General features: G+C 33.2%; 1 protein-coding gene across 3 annotated transcripts in view; it reads left to right on the top strand.

Annotated features, from left to right (window-relative positions):
- LOC125070085 (Ig-like and fibronectin type-III domain-containing protein 2) overlaps positions 1 to 16,648 on the top strand; it is a 152,495-nt gene that overhangs the window by 90,691 nt on the left and 45,156 nt on the right. For all 3 annotated transcript variants that reach the window (XM_047679784.1, XM_047679785.1, XM_047679783.1), the window contains one exon: positions 11,128 to 11,188. The gene's annotated coding sequence lies outside the window, so the exon portion shown is untranslated. The remainder of the gene's footprint in view (positions 1 to 11,127; positions 11,189 to 16,648) is intronic.

Here is a 16,648-nt window from a genome sequence, read left to right as displayed (position 1 = left end):
AAAATGATGGAAAAGTGTATCTTCAGAGTTTATTACCAGTTAATCACAGTAGAATCTACATTCCGAATACGTAACAAGGCAAAACTTTATGAGCCTACTTAAAAAAAAAATGATTTTATATAATACAAATAATTAGTAATATACGAATTAAAGGTGAAAAAATTCGACGTTTAATCTTCGTTTTAACCTAGTTGAATGCTTTTATGGAGCATAACTCGATACTAAGATTTATCCTCAGGTAAATAAAGGAAAACTATTGAATGTTTGGCTCGTAACTTCTATAAATAAAGTTAATGGCCATTTCTTGCGGTGTTTGGAGAATCTAGGTATTAAATTTGCGCCATTTAAACTGTCAACAACAAACTTCAATTAATATTTCGAAATCAATTTTTAATATCTATAAAACTTAATAAAACCAAAATGGTTTTATTTATTAGCCAATACTATCCAAGTGGTCATTTAAACTCGCCACGGCAGTTTTACGTGATGGTAGTGCTGTACAAACCCGCATGGAATGGTAACACACTCTTTACAGATTTTACCGTCAAGATGCTATATTTCGTATTTTCTAGTTCCGGTTTGACGTGTGATCGAGGCGTTGTAACTAAAGACATGAGGGAGTCTAGTTCTCAAAGTTGATTTGTGCATATTGGTAATGTTAGGAGTATTTATTTCAATACCTATACTTTGGGTAGTAACCACTTACCACCAGATGGCCCACTGGTCACCTACCTGCCTAATACAAAATAAAAAAAGTTTATTAATTAAATATGAATACATATATCACACTTATTAAAAAAAAATCGATAACTTGTAATACATCACTAGAAAAAACAACAAAGAAATCGTATAAATCATGATATAATCGATAAATGGAAGACCAATAGCCATAAATCCACCTCACGCTGTCATTTCTAACGTCTTCATTGTTTTTCCCGTAGCCCTGATTACTGAGCTCCCTTTCTGTCCCTATTGTGAATCCTTTTTATAGCTAGAACGTTCAGGATTGACTCTTTTGTTTTTTTCATTACAATGGCGGCCATCTTGTTCTGTTTCCCGCCATCGATTCCTGTTGTCTATTCCAATCGGAATTTCAAATTTCAAACGGGTTCCAACTTAATCGGTTTTAAATGAGTTCCGTTTATATTTTTATAGAGTTGTTATGTTTGCGGTTTTAATATATTATTTTTTATAAATTAGCTTCCAAAAACGTACTACCGGTCAAAGGCAGGTTAAGGCCAAAGTTTAGAGGTTTTTTCACGAGACTTACAAAATTAGTTTCCCTACGAGTTTTTTTTCGTCGCTGAACAAGAAATAAACAATTATAAAAATAAATAAAAAAGGCGACTTAAAACTCAGATTGAGTTTTCGTGCGATTTACGTTAATCCACAAAATCTACGTGTTTTTACCACTGGGACATCTCTGATCTCAATCTTAGAGCTGTGGATAGATGTACGATCAGTAGGTATGTCTTAGTTTATGAATTAATATTGACATAGTTTAAAAAAAAAGTTCCCATATGAATTTATTTACATTCATAATCATGGCTTTCACAAATTATCTTGTCACAAATTCTAGTTTTATACCAACTACGTTATAATATAAAAATAAAAAAAAAACTATCTATAATGGAACAAAGACACAAATCATGTATTATGTCAATGTAAAATAATAATATTTCCATCGCTAAAATTTTATTAAAAAGCCTCAAGGCAAAGTTTTGGCGAACAGCCAACTGCATTTGTCTTCCTTTTAAAAATATATGTTTCGACGCAATTGTTTCAACATAAAATTTTTCACTCGGTTGGAAGTCTTTGTCTGTGACGCTCGAAAATGATGGCTCTAGATATAACTAGATATATATATACTACACTAACACTCGCTTTTATTTTTAGTATAGCACAAAGATATATTTACATTAAAAGTTACTCCTAAGTAATGTTACTTTAAAAAAAATATCTCCATAGCTTAAGGGTACATAATCTGCCTAGCAATTAATAGTTGGCTTACCCCTTAGGCCTTACGGGCTGCTACGTGCTTAACGCTCAGTTAATTTTATTAAGTTCCTATCCTCCAAAATAATTGCGTGTATACCTTAAAAAACTTTACGAATATATAACAAAAATATAAATTATACACTAAAATAATAACCTTTATAATCTGATTATAAAATTAAATCAATTATTTATTTAAGTTGGCACCTAAAGGCATTTTTGAATATAAATAGGTGGTGGTATTTTTTATTACCATAACATACTGACAAGCAGCAAAACTCTGTATTATTGTATTCCGGTTTAAAGGTTGAGTGAGTCAGTGTAACTACAAGTGCAAGGTTTACCATCATGGGGTGCATTTGCCCGTCCGCCAAATTATTATATAAAAAAATAAAGATAAACTACTTTCTGAAATATAGATTGTATCGAGAAGAACCGACAAGATTCTCAATAATGAATCTTCTCCACCAATTTGCAAAGTGTACTTCTAAATACAAATATATTATTTTTTATCCTGCATGAAAATCAACGAATACCATCTCTAAGATTTTTATCATCTATTCAGTCTTAGCGAAAAATCAACCATTGCGATAAAAAAAAATCTCGACGTAAGATTTAATTATTATTACAAAACACGACACACGTGACACGTAACTCAAATTTATCATAATCCTGATAAGTGAAACACCATCTACCTAATCTTCGGATCAAGCTAACTTCGAAACTGCTATCCGCATGCGACCCTCGTCACAAACTAAGATTTACTTTGACCTCAAATTCAATTACCAAATAGAAGGATCGGAACTCCATGACAACGGAAAAGTAAAAAAAAAAGAAACCCTAATTTCCTATTGCCCGAAAAGCCTTCTCGCCTTAAGGAGAAAACATGAATTTCTTCCGCCATTGCTCCAGCGAGTTTGTCGATACGAAATTTATTATAAACACGATTAAGAAGAATATTAAACATCTGCCATTTTTGCCTTACGATTTCGAACAGACGATCTTAATTTCCAAGTTTTGTAACTACTATGCCATGTCAGAACATAGTAATTACAATCGGATTTACAAGTAAACATATAAACATATTAAACAACATTGACAATTGATGCTCGACCCATTTGAAACTGTTTAAAACTGACTACAGTGATAAGCTGTTTTATGACGTATTTCCTTTAAATCTTATACTTATTGTGTTCAATTTCGCATGCACCTTTCTGGCACTTAACGCTCGAATTGTACATTTAGTTTCGAGAATTTAACAATTTCGCGTTCTCATAGAACTGCTACTGATTCTTAAGAATGAAATGTTGCCGTCTTTGGATAGTAGAAGGGAAATAATACGAGAAACGCAATTGAGCGTTTTGTTCATAACATGTTCCTTGATTCTGTAATCGTTCGTTTTTATTTTTAGCGAAACACATTGTCGTTCATTATTTAACCGTAAGGAAGAAACTGTTCGGTACTAAGGCACAACAGTTTTAAAAAGTTTCAATGCTACTAAGTTAAAATATGTCACAAATTAAAAGGAAACGATAGTCGATACAATTTTATACTGAATAATTTATAAATTAGAATACTACTTTACACATGAAAATAAATATAAAATACTCTCTGTTAAATACCAAGTCCAAATATACGAATAGTGTTCTGAATTTTGTCGGGTTTCTTTCACACAAACTCAATTCCGTCTGAGACACTAAACGATTTATTTAGACCACTTTCACAAATCCACTCAAAGAGCCTTATTCTTTCAAGTCGAGTAAAACTATTACAACAAATATTATAAATACTACACGAACTATTAGTAGTAATGTTTTTTATTATTATATTGAGAGATATATCGATGTAAATACTAGGAAAATATTTAATAACAGATCATACAGAAAGGCTAACTAAGATGCGGTTGATATATTTAACTGTAACAATACATTTGGGAGGATATGATCACGGACACTCAATTGACTAGATTTTATTTCTTAAAAGAAAAAACCGTATTTTCAGATAATTATTTTAAAAAATCTCGAAAAGAAGAGAATTGGTCACAACTTAGATCCAGTTATGTAAAAGAACTTTGAGTACATACATTTATTTTTTTTCAAACAGAGTATGTAGATTATATTTTTAAAAGTATTAAATTGACTGAAAAAAAAAAGATTTCTCTAAATAGTATATTTAAAACACGTAACACGCAAAACATTTTGCATGAAATGTATGAGCCGCAATTCCCTTCTCGACGTCGGCGTCGCTCCCTTCGAGGACCATAGAACTCCACTTAAATAAATCCACTAAAGAATATATTATAGAACAAATTGAGTTCCGTGGCTTTGATTAAAATCTTTTTAAATAGTACTACGTTGTTGAGACTGACAGACAGTTTCAATGATAAGAATAAAAATTAACTGTATTATGAATGATAATTGCATGAAGATAGAATTAATTTAAGCTTTGAAGTTCGTTTATTTATAAATGATTTTGTTTCGCTAGTTCTAGCATTTGATTATTCCCTAAAGAGTTAAATTATTGCTGTTTTATGCTTAACTGCTGTCTGAATAAATAAAAATTTTACTTAAATTAAGTACACTTTTACGAGCAATTTTATTAGAAAATTTAAATTTTGGGTATGAAGATGGTGGTAGGACTTTTTGCAAGCCCGTTTGGGTAGGTACCACCCACTAATCATATATTCACTTAGTATTGTTTTATTACAGTTTGAAGGGCAAGTGAGCCAGTGTAAACAAGGGACATACCATCTTCGATAGGAAATGGTGACCATTTACCATGGGCCAACTGTGGCCCAATTTCCCGTCCACCTTGTTACCAAATACCTATGTTCAAAAAAAAATAGTATGTCCCCAATGTCTCAATACCACCAACCAAGGATTTCTGTCTGAAAGATCAGAGCAGAGATTCTATCACAACGCTCCGATGTGCATTATTAAGAAAATTAGTAGTTTGTAGGGTAAATCGAAGATGAGCTACATGCCTGCAAAGATCACCCTCAATATACCTCTTAGCGTGTAGTGGATAAAAACCTTTAAAGCCTTCCTAAAAGGCCTTAGTATGTACGCAGGATATTAACCCTTTTTTATATTCAGCCTATAGAACGAGTGCGAGTTTGCGGGTACATTTAGGTTTATTTTATTAAAACATGTTGTGAGCCGTTGTTCTAGACTCGAACGTCTAATTTATAGGCACACATAAAAACATTTGTTCCAAAGTTGTCATCGTATCAATTTTATTTTTGTTGTGTTTTGTTTGTTAAATAATTTACAGGTGCCAAAACAACAAAGAAATAAATTAAAAAAAAAATCAAATTTTATGACCTCTGAAACAAATCTACCTAAATCAAATTATACTACGTCGAAATTGTTACAAGAACGTATGTGAAGTTATTTTACGTGTTAAGTTAAATATAAAGCTGTTTGAAATATAGATACTCTCAAAGACGACAAAATAACTCAGTAACACGTTGTAAAACTGCTTACATTATACAGAATTCCTAAGCCAAAGACAGAGTGGGTTGAACGAGTCATTTAATTATAACCCCTTACAAATTATACCACAAAATACCACCCGCGAGATCAATCCGAAATAAACTAAAATTCCAATCTTCACAGAACAATAACAGTCACCAATCATAGAGTATGAATTCCTACCCATAACGTTTCCATAAAACCAGAAACAATAGAGCGATCCGCTCCCAGATCTAATTCAGAATCATTTATTCAAATCGTGCTCGTAAAACTTTACGGGCTGAATTCTATTTGTTTCGAAAATACTCTATTTTTGGGAGCACTTTTCCAAAATGTAGAACGCCTGATGAAAAATATATGCAATTATGTATAATCCTTTGGAAACATTCGATTAAGATAGGATACAAATATTAATGTTTCTAATAATATCAACGTCAAAATCTCCGTTGAATATTAAACCTTTTCCGTATTAATCAATTCATTTTGCTCAACTGAAAGCCATTAAGCAAAATTGAATTATTATACATAAAATTTCATCTAAATCGGAATTATATCTCAGATCTGAAATAAAAAACAAATGTATTAATTTAAATAATGTTTATGTTTAAATAGAAATAGTGATATTAAAATGATGTCTTACTAACAGTTACATCTGTTTGTTACCTAATTATCATGATAATAAACAATAAAATTTTACCTAAAGGTAGATTCGACCTGGACAATACTTGTTGACTTCCAGGCAGAATATATTATATACACATACAATTGTATTTAACTAACTAAAACTTTGTATTTTAAATGTTGAAAAAAAAGTAACTACTGCGCTTCTTGTCGGTTCTTCTTTACATTTAATTCGACACTCACTCGTCGATTCTAAAGTGCCTTTATGAGCCTACTTGAATAAAGAACATTTTGATTAGATTTTGCATTGTCTTGGATCAGTATATATAATATTTGACAGTACGATAGAAGGGTAGGTTAGAGTAAGGTATATGCCGGAGGACTGAAGAAATAATCAGAAAATATTAGCTAAATTAGAAAATAAATCATTAGTGTTAATTATACAAACATATGCATATAAATTGAGAAATTTAAAACATAAAATTCGACGACCTCCGTGGTCGAGTAGAGTGTATACCAATTTGCATGGGTACGCCACTCCGAGGTCCCTGATTCGATTCCCGGCCTAGTCGATGTAGAAAAAGTTCATTAGTTTTCTATGTTATCTTGGGTCTGGGTGTTTGTGGTACCGTCGTTACTTCTGATTTTCAATAACACAAGTGCTTTAGTTACTCACATTGGGATCAGAGTAATGTATGTGATGTTGTCCAAAATGTATTTATTTATTTATTTAAAATAATTGTCGTATGTGAGCTTAGTAATGTTAAACTATTGAAGTAAATATAACACAAAGGTGACTCGAATGTCGTTCTGCGGCGTTTATCTGACGGTCAATAAAACGTCAGTCATCATTCGTCAAATGCCCAAAATTGAGCTGTCTTCATCGGACAGCGAATCAATAATCGTATCAACGCCAACGGCTGATCGCTTGTGGCCGAATTCAGTGAACCAGCTAGGATACGTATCGTTTTGCAAATATTGGAGGTAATCATTGTTTGATGAATGGGTAACATTTATTCTAACCTGAAATTTAATTAGTAGCATCAAAAGTGCGGCTTCCACAGAAATATATGATTTAAAATTAATTAAAATTCAAGCCACGCAAAGGTAATGCAGGCAGTAAAACGAAAAAAATATCGTCCATTATTTATGTAATCTCCGAATATTTGATTTGTAATGCAGAACAAAATATTGGCAATATGTATTATGAATGTATATTTTATAGTTTTTATGTTTCAATTTTTTTTTTTCATCATGAAAGTAAATACTTTACCCATGGATACCACTGGTTTTGTTAATAGCATTGGTAGGCGGACGAACAAATGAGCTTGAATATTGGTCGCCACTGCCAATATTGGCGTCGTATGAAATTTTAACAATTACTAAGTTAATAATTGTTGGAACCTGGAGAACCAACCTGGAGAAGTGGGATAAATCACTTGGGCCTATTTTTAACTCTGGCTCAATCATTCTTCAAATCATAAAACAACAATACTAAGTATTACTGCTTGGCGGCCGAGATAGCCGAGATGGCTCAGTGGCTAGAAGGCGTGTATCTTAACCGATGATTTTGGGCTCAAACCAACGAATTTTCATGTGCTTAATTTCTGTTTATAATTTATCTCGTGCACGGCGGTGAAGGAAAACATCGTGAGGAAACCTGCATGCATGTATGTGGCAGAATTTCAACGAAATTCTGCCACATATGTATTCCACCAACACGCATTGGAGCAGCGTGGTGGAATATGCTCCAAATCTCTCCTCAAAGGGAGAGGAGGCATTAGCCTAGAAGTGGGAAATTTACAGGCTGTTAATGTTGAAAAAATGTTGAACTGCTTGGCGGTAGAATATATGATGACTGAGAGGTACCTACCCATATGGTCTTTGCGCAAAGCCCTACCACTTTAGGAAATATACACAACTTAAACCTCCATATATCTAGAAATATACTCCCTCCCTTACTATTCAAAACTGAATACAGTTATATCAAAAAGAGCGACAGGAAGCTCTACGTACCATTTTGAACTCTATTACAGTAAGTTAGAACTCTTTTTAAGTTGTTATATCAGATTGGAACGATGAAATGGGGAGTCGAGTGAAATAACTTTGATCGTATGAAGCGTATTTAAACTTCAGAAGAATATCATGTGTAAGCTAAATATTTATAGATGTTTATGCAGTGCGGGTTTCATAGCATTTGACACAAAGTTTCCGATTGGACAATATCTCATGAACTGTTCATTTGAAAATCGAATCAAAAACTTCAATGGAGCACAATATAAAGTCACTCAGTGTATCAAAATCAAAGTGCTCTGGCAATTCTGATACGTCTCCAAGAATAACAAATGCTATACTGCTGTTTGCTGTTATTATCGGCCTGAAAAGTGATGGGTCATGTTAAATTCTGAGAATTATTTATATTTTGGGGTGGGTTCACACTTGATAAACATGTAAGTAAAAATATAGAATCATACTAGTTTTCAATAGAGGCTTTATCTGCGTATTAGGATAATAGGTATACAAAAGTAGTATATGTCATAGTATAGTCCCTGGACTTCAAGCTAACTTCAACTTCATAATTTTAACAAATTCGTTTCAGTGGTTTAGCGGCGAAAGCGTAACAGAGAGAGACAGCGACTTTCACATTGATAATATTAGTACAGATATTTGACTCAAATAAACAAACTGACTTAGAAAAACTATTGTAGTTTACGAAATGTTGCTGACGCAGAATAACCCCACTCCGCGCCCTACATTTACAGCCCGATGAACATTACATCAATACGATACAAGTTTTGGACTTGCGGTATTGTCTTCGGTTTGTCTTCGGATGTTCGGAAGTTATATAACAAGATACACTATCTTTTGATAGGAGACGATTTCAGTAAACAGTTCGCCAGAATTCATTTGCAAGGGTTTATAGTTGGTGCTATATTTTGTACTAGTTTTAGTACGCGGCTTCGCTCGCGTTTTAGGGGTCAGGTATAATATTATTCACAAATTTATTCTGATGTGTAAGCGATATAATTTAAAAGCTTGGTTAAAATTCAATTCAGTAATTTATGCGTGAAAGAGTAACAAACATCCATACATTCCAACTTTCGCCTTTACAATATTAGTAAGGATGGTAGAACGTATTTCTTGAAGGACTTACGTTTTGCTTGGATGAATATATAATATCTTCGACATTTAAAATTTATAATTATAGCTGAAAGAATAAATGAGTTATCTGTTAGTAGTTGAGCAACGTCAATATCCTCCAACCATGGATTGAAAACGGCATGTATACTGTATAACTAGCTGGCTCACCATTTAAACTGTAGCACGGTATTAAATATTGCTATTCAACTACAATTGTCTGGACCTTCAGATAACCTTACCCCACGAAGAAGAGATTTGTTATCGATAAAGAACTATTTCAGTATATTTTTCGACTTTATAATATGATTTATAACATCAATATATATTAAACAGTCAACATGACATAAACATTCCTTCAAAAGTAGTCAAAAAAGCCCTTTTCATGTCAAAGCGTACACTTTGAAAGGGAGCTTGCGTCATTATTAAAAAAGCAAAAGGAAAACCCGTTTCAAGTAACCATAACAATCGTCTTGGGTTAACAATGTCCCTCGTATCGTAAACTTAAGCGTGAAAAAGGGGTAGAAATATATTGGTAACCCTTTATCGGTCACTTCGGCCCCGAGGCGAATACGGATGTTACTTTTCCTTCGAATTGAATGTTGGTGTGGTTAGGTTATTGAATGTTGTGCTGAGATGCCCAGAGGTTAGATCACGCGCATTTTAATCAATGATTGCGGGTTCAAAACAGACTACTTTCCACTATCACTGAATTTCAATGTGCTTTATTTTTATTTATAATTCATCTCGTGCTCGGAGGTGAAGGAGAACATTGTGAGACAACCTGTATGAGTCTGATTTTGATGAAACTGCGACATAAATATCAACCAATTACCATTGGAGTACCGTCGTGGAATTAGATCTAAAGCTTCTCCCAAAAGGGAGAGGAAGCCTTAAACCAGTAGTGGGAATTTTGAGGTTAATTTGGCCATCTGATAAATTTAATTGAGAATCAATTAGGTATTTATGATTCATAAATTCTCACACACAAAGTCGTGACTTTGAGTAAAATCGTAACTTACGACTGCGAAAAAAAAAAATATTCAGAATTTTTTCTCCGAACGTAAAATACATTTTAAATTAAAAGATAACGCTATACTAATCTCAATGTTTATTATTTATTGTGGATAAGCCATTAACTCTTTGGACATTGACTTGGTGGTAGGGCTTTGTGCAAGCCCATCTAGATAGGTACCACCTCATCATAATATATACTGACAAGTAGCAATACTTGTTATTGTTGTGTTCCGGTTTGAAGGGTGAGTGAGCCAGTGTAACTACAGGCACAAGGGACATAACATCTAGTTCTCAAGGTTGGTGGTGTATTGGTGAAGTAAGGGATTATTAAAATTAGTTACGTATTGGCAATTGTAGCTTTTTAACTTACCAGTAATCAAACATAAACGTAAAATATATTAGGAAACACATTCGTGTTTTAAGTCTGTTAATTAAAACGTATCTAAGAAAATTTTAATCTTCACAAGCTTCAGAGTTAAAACACGTGTAAATATATTTTTTAGGTCAAGTGACGCTGTCGTACTCACCTCAATTAAACTTTCCGCTCCGAACAATTCATAAATGTATGTAATGTGAATGATACTTCGTCTGGTGATGGGTTTGAACTAAGAGTCTATAATAATAATAATAAAAAAAAAACACGCCCAGAGAACGAGATGACTCGGTTGACGTGGAATCTCAAGACTATTGATTCAAATCCGGGCAAACACCAATACATATAATAAATATATATGTATATATTATACATTTTATTAATTATGTAATGATTTGGTTTTGATTACGCTTTACTAGCTTTTAATATTATATGAATTTTCTAGGAAATTTTGTAAGCAGCATTGTTAGCATAAAATGCAGTTCTAAATAAATAATAACTTTGTTACAGATTTCGTATGCAAGGAGCCAGTGAATTCACGACGGACCGGGCTTAGACCCTCACTCTAAAGGTAATTTCCTCAAAGCATATCGTATTGATCGTACACACGCTATAACTCAGAAGTTTATTCAAACATTGTGACATTGCAGCTCAGCGAGGTAATACGTTGGCAAATATGAATATGAAAAAAAGTTTGTTTGAGACGATATACATATGTATATACCTCACAAATAATCGCCAAAAAATAAAAATAAAAGGTAAAATTAAGATTTAAAAAATAATGATTTAAATTGTGTCTCAAATAAATCTGTGACAGATATGTTTGTTTTATAAATAATCATAAAATAATAATACTTAAAATCAAATAAAAAGGAGCTGAAGAGTTAAATTCTTATACTCACTCGACCTTCAAACCGGACAAAGCAACATAAAGTATTACTATTGAGTACCATAACTGACAAGTACCTGACGAACTTGCACAAACCCCTGCTTACAGTTAAAAATATAATATTTATTAAAATTTAAACATTTTTTTAGTTTTACAAATTAGTAAACACTAAGGCTAAGAAGATACGATACGAAGCTTATTGCGCCACGCTGCACAATGAGGCAAAATTTAATTGATATAATAATAATTAGACAAGTTATACATGCAGGTTTCCACACAAATTCCGTGGTTGTTTCCTAGATTTGAACCCGCAATGATCAGTTAAGATGTGCTTTCTTACCATTGGACCATCTCGGCTCACACTAACTTGTATTTGAATAGGCAATAAATTCCCTATGACAAAGGACTTGTTATCCTCGAAGCCTTATTCCGGACCTGTAACACTAATCTAGTTTACATAATCTTTGTTCATTACTATTAACAGATGTGGGTAGCATTCAATTTGTGTACGAGTGAAGGCAACAATAAAACATTTTTTTTTTATATTCGTACCTTCGTTGTAAAATAACATAGGACAGTTGCTCGACATTGATTCTATAAAATATAGCTTAATTTTTTAAAGTATTTTTTCCATATTTAAATATGTAAATGTGAAAGTGACTATGATTGTTACCTCGCTTAACGCTTAAACCGCTGAATCAATTTAGATGAAATTTGTACTTTGACTGTTTAAGTTGCGATGAGGGCTATGGCTAAGGCTATATAGGCTACTTTTTATTTTATTTCGCCCCTCGGGGAGATAATTTTGGTGTAAAGGTTTGTGTTGGTAACGAAACGCCCCCTCTGGATTTTTATTTTTAATTATTTTATATCTACATATACTATCAGTCCATTAAAGGGATTACTAATATTGCTTTTTAACGCTCCAATTAGCCCTATAGCTTACGCTGGGATGTTGTGACGACAATAGCCCAAGGGGTCTGGATTGAAGCTGCGACTCTTTACATCACTAGGCGGCATCGTACACTATTGCGCTCTTGATTGAATTGAATATATTTTGTAAATTCTTTATCGATCACACACAGATGAATTACTTAAGTAACAAAAACAGTATATACAACAAAATCATTATTATAGAAAACAATAAAATACGAAGCGAAATTTAAATATAATTAATTACCATACAGATTCAAACCGCATGGAAAAACAATGCAGTATTTACCCTTTGAATTGCTATAAATGAATAAAGCGTAAATACTTATCACGAAACCACAATATGGCGAAAATATATTACTAAAATAACTATCCATCCCTGATTCCCGAAAAGCTGGAAGGAAATCTTGTGAAACCCTCTCAGTGATTACTAAGATTATTGTATCGGGGATATTTTCTTATTTAAGCTATTAGGTGACAAATGAGCAGACGGTCCACATAATGGTTTACCGTTGCCCATGGATACCTTTCTTATGTTACAGGTAGAGGACGGACAAATGGGCCATCTTATGGAAAGTGGTCGCCGCCCATAGACATTAGCGCATAAAAATATCGGGATTTGGGAGATGTGGAATCCCTTGGGCCTGTAGTTACACTGACTCAATCAACCTTCAAGCCGGAACACAATAGTACTAAGTATTGCTATTTGGTGGTAGTATATTCGATAAATGGATGGTCCCTACCAAGACGGGTTTGCATAAAGCCCTCCACCAAGCACAACATAAGAGGAGTTGCCGATGCATTATAGCCCATAAATGAACTTATAGCTTATTAGCGCCCCGAAAAGACCGCAGGAGGAATAATTACCACAAGCTGCACATTTGCAGAAGGAATTCTCGCGACCCTGTTTGAATGAAGTTTGCTCTAGCGACGAAAGGAGCGATGATGAAAATATGGTGTCGATGGCACCATGTCAAATAATTCCTCGGAACACCTATTAGAGAAGAATAATTCTAACCTATATTATTGTAAGAGAGCTTCATTCTAGCAGCGCATGTCATGGAAGCTCCTCGTGAATCAGTCTGTCTATTTACGAAAATGCAATGGAAGTCCCCGAAAGTCTCCTCAGTAGATTATGAGACTATGTGCTAGTCTCATAATCTACTGAGGAGACATTTGGGGATCAAACATTAAAACAGACATACACAGACAGACATGCTGGAAACTTATGTATAACAAAAGAAAATTAGTCTATTACAAATGTAAGCTATCGAGGAATTGTCCTTTGTGTCTGTAATTACACCGGCCCACTGGCTCGACAACCTAGAATGCAGCTCTGGCTTCCTGTTTTGTGGTAGAATAATTAATGAACGTGGTCTCTACACAGACGTGCTTGCACACAGCCTTTGCAGTTTATGGAAGAGGATTTAAATAAAGATCATAGTTGTATAGCACGTTATATACCGAAATGGATATCGGCTTAGAGATATAAGAGTTTGACGTTGTCTTAAAGAGCTTTCAAACATACTTTCACATTTATAAAATGGATTACTTTAGTTAAAACTATAGTCATTCTACCAAAACGAGCTATTCGAACTATTGACCTTGAATCTGTATACTTCCAGCGAGAGACTTGGTATGATTGTAAAAATATTATGTACAACCACAACAAAATTCATCATATTGCTAGCACTGACTAGCACTGTACAAACACGAGAAGTAAAAAATAGATAAATTCTTGGGCAGAATTTTGTTTTCTATAACAATATCACGCAGATCATTAATTCACCAATAACAATAATTACCAAGTATTTCAAAATATCAAAATAATTGTAATTTTTAGGAACAACTACAATTTTTTTTTACTTTATATACTGCTAAACAAGTATTATAAACATCGCTTTTAAATACTTGATCAAAATTAGAATAATCAAATATCAATTTGAACGAAGTCAACATAATTATTAACGATATCTCGATGACCATTAATTATTTTGCCATCGCAGCGTACAGTAAAGTATTGCTTTATACAAAACTATTTAATGTTTTCAGCTAAAATAAATATGTTTTTAAAGCTATGGACATAACATTAACTAGAAACAAGAACACTATGTAAGTTACATCAATTAAAATATATAATACGCGTAAATTAATGATTACTATTGATTTACGACCTCCGTAGTCGAGTTTGTACACCGGTTTTCATGGGTACGCCACTCCGAGGTCCCGGGTTCGATTCCTGGTCGAGTCGATGTAGAAAAAGTTCATTATTTTTCTATGTTGTCCTGGGTTGTGGTACCGTCGTTACTTCTGATTTTCCATAAAACAAGTGCTTTAGCTACTTACATTGGGATCAGAGTAATGTATGTGATGTTGTCCAATATTTAATTATTTATTTCTTTTACAAATAGTTTCATAAATAGTGCTCTATAAAACAGATTATATTTATTCATTTTTGATATAACGTACTCTCGAACGATTTTCTGCCTCAAAGGTCAATATCTCAATCAGGCTTACGCACTCCCAATATTCTTAATGTCATACTTCGAAGTCGACCATTTAAAATATAATCAGCATATTAAGAGCAAGTAATTTATTTAATTTCCGAGATACGTGAGTGTAAAACCACTAAATTCATAACTTTGGAATGCTTTTAAGAATTTTTGGAACGAAAAAAACGAGGAGATGTGAATATGACGCTGACGCTGGTCATGTTTGACCTGATTCTAAAAGTAGTAAAGATCACACCTGCATTTTATTAGGTAGCCTACATTCAGTGGAGTTTTTGAGTTATTAAATATCCTTGAAACAAAACAATCGAACATTTCCTGTTCAAAGTTTTCAGCCTTCGTCGGAATATTTTACGGTAGTATGAATAATTAAACACAAGATCCAGTAAGGCATTCAAGGAAGGAAGTGGATGAACATAAAATTAATGTATATATACACTTTTGATATTTCTCGCCCTTCAAAATGTGCTTTTATGTGTATTATTTAGCTGAATGGTAAGCGGCGAAATAGAAAAGGCCCACTTTTCAACCCGAAAATGCATTAAGAGCATATACAATGGTTCTTCTTTGTGCTAGCAGTATTTAGCGCCTTAACCATTCACCGTCTGTATGTTTGAGACTAAAGGCGCTCGAAGGAATTTACTTGTAGATTCCGAATTCTTGGGCACTTCACATGGACATATCAGACCCCAACATCTAGATGACGTTTCAAGCTATCAGCTCGATTTTGAATAATAAAATATACAATTCAATTTGAGAAACAAGTATATCTAATTCTAAGGATTTAGTCAACGGCTCACTGAACTTATCACTAAATACGACAGCATTTTGCTAGAAAGAGTTATCAGTAGTCTTGGTTAATATCATAAAGATCTAACGAGACCGAGTCCTCAAAAATAATTAACGCTGTCTTTACAACAAACCGATCGATTTTGTTATTTAAGTTTAACCTACAAAACTTATTTTCAGATACCGGTAAGAGAATACATTAAACATATTAAAGTTCAATATATTTTCTTAACTGATATTAAAATTTATTACTCGTACTAAAAAAAGTGAACTTTTATTCATATATGTCAAGGTATATGCCCAAAAAATATATTTTTACTCCAATAATCTGGCAGCCACTGCTAATGATTACGGATTCTTGTTATTGGTCGTGATTTCTCGGTTTCTATTCGGCTATGGTAAAACATCTACTGTGTAAGTAACTAAGATATCGACCGACGTACTGACGTCACAAATGACGTCATTCAAGAACATTAATGGTTTTTGAAATCATTCAAAAATTTAAAATATATTCAATCGACTAAAATCTATCATTATTCCCAGAGTTTACAGGAGGAAAATATTACAATTCTCTGCGAACTAGATGATTAAGAATTAAAACAGCTGAAACCCTTTTTTTTAATTTGATGATTACTTTGCGAAAGTGCACGATATGATGGAATTAATTATTCAATCTGCCGGCGAGATCAAACGGATAGATTTAACTGGAATGGTTTATTTTAGTCACGCTGCTATATCCGTTCATTTAGGTTAATACACTTATTTCCAATCGGAAGTGATCAGAGTGAATCAGAACAAAGGATATAATCATTACATTCTTAAACAATATTTGTAAAATATGTTTTCACTGTTATTAGGTTTAGTACAGGCCCAAACCGGAACGACGTGTTCCGGTTTCGGCGAGATAGTG

Source organism: Vanessa atalanta, chromosome 16 (genome assembly GCF_905147765.1).
Source record: "Vanessa atalanta chromosome 16, ilVanAtal1.2, whole genome shotgun sequence".
Lineage (NCBI taxonomy): Eukaryota > Metazoa > Arthropoda > Insecta > Lepidoptera > Nymphalidae > Vanessa > Vanessa atalanta.
The sequence above is the reverse complement of the archived record's forward strand: the minus strand, read 5'-3'. Positions and strand labels throughout refer to the sequence as shown.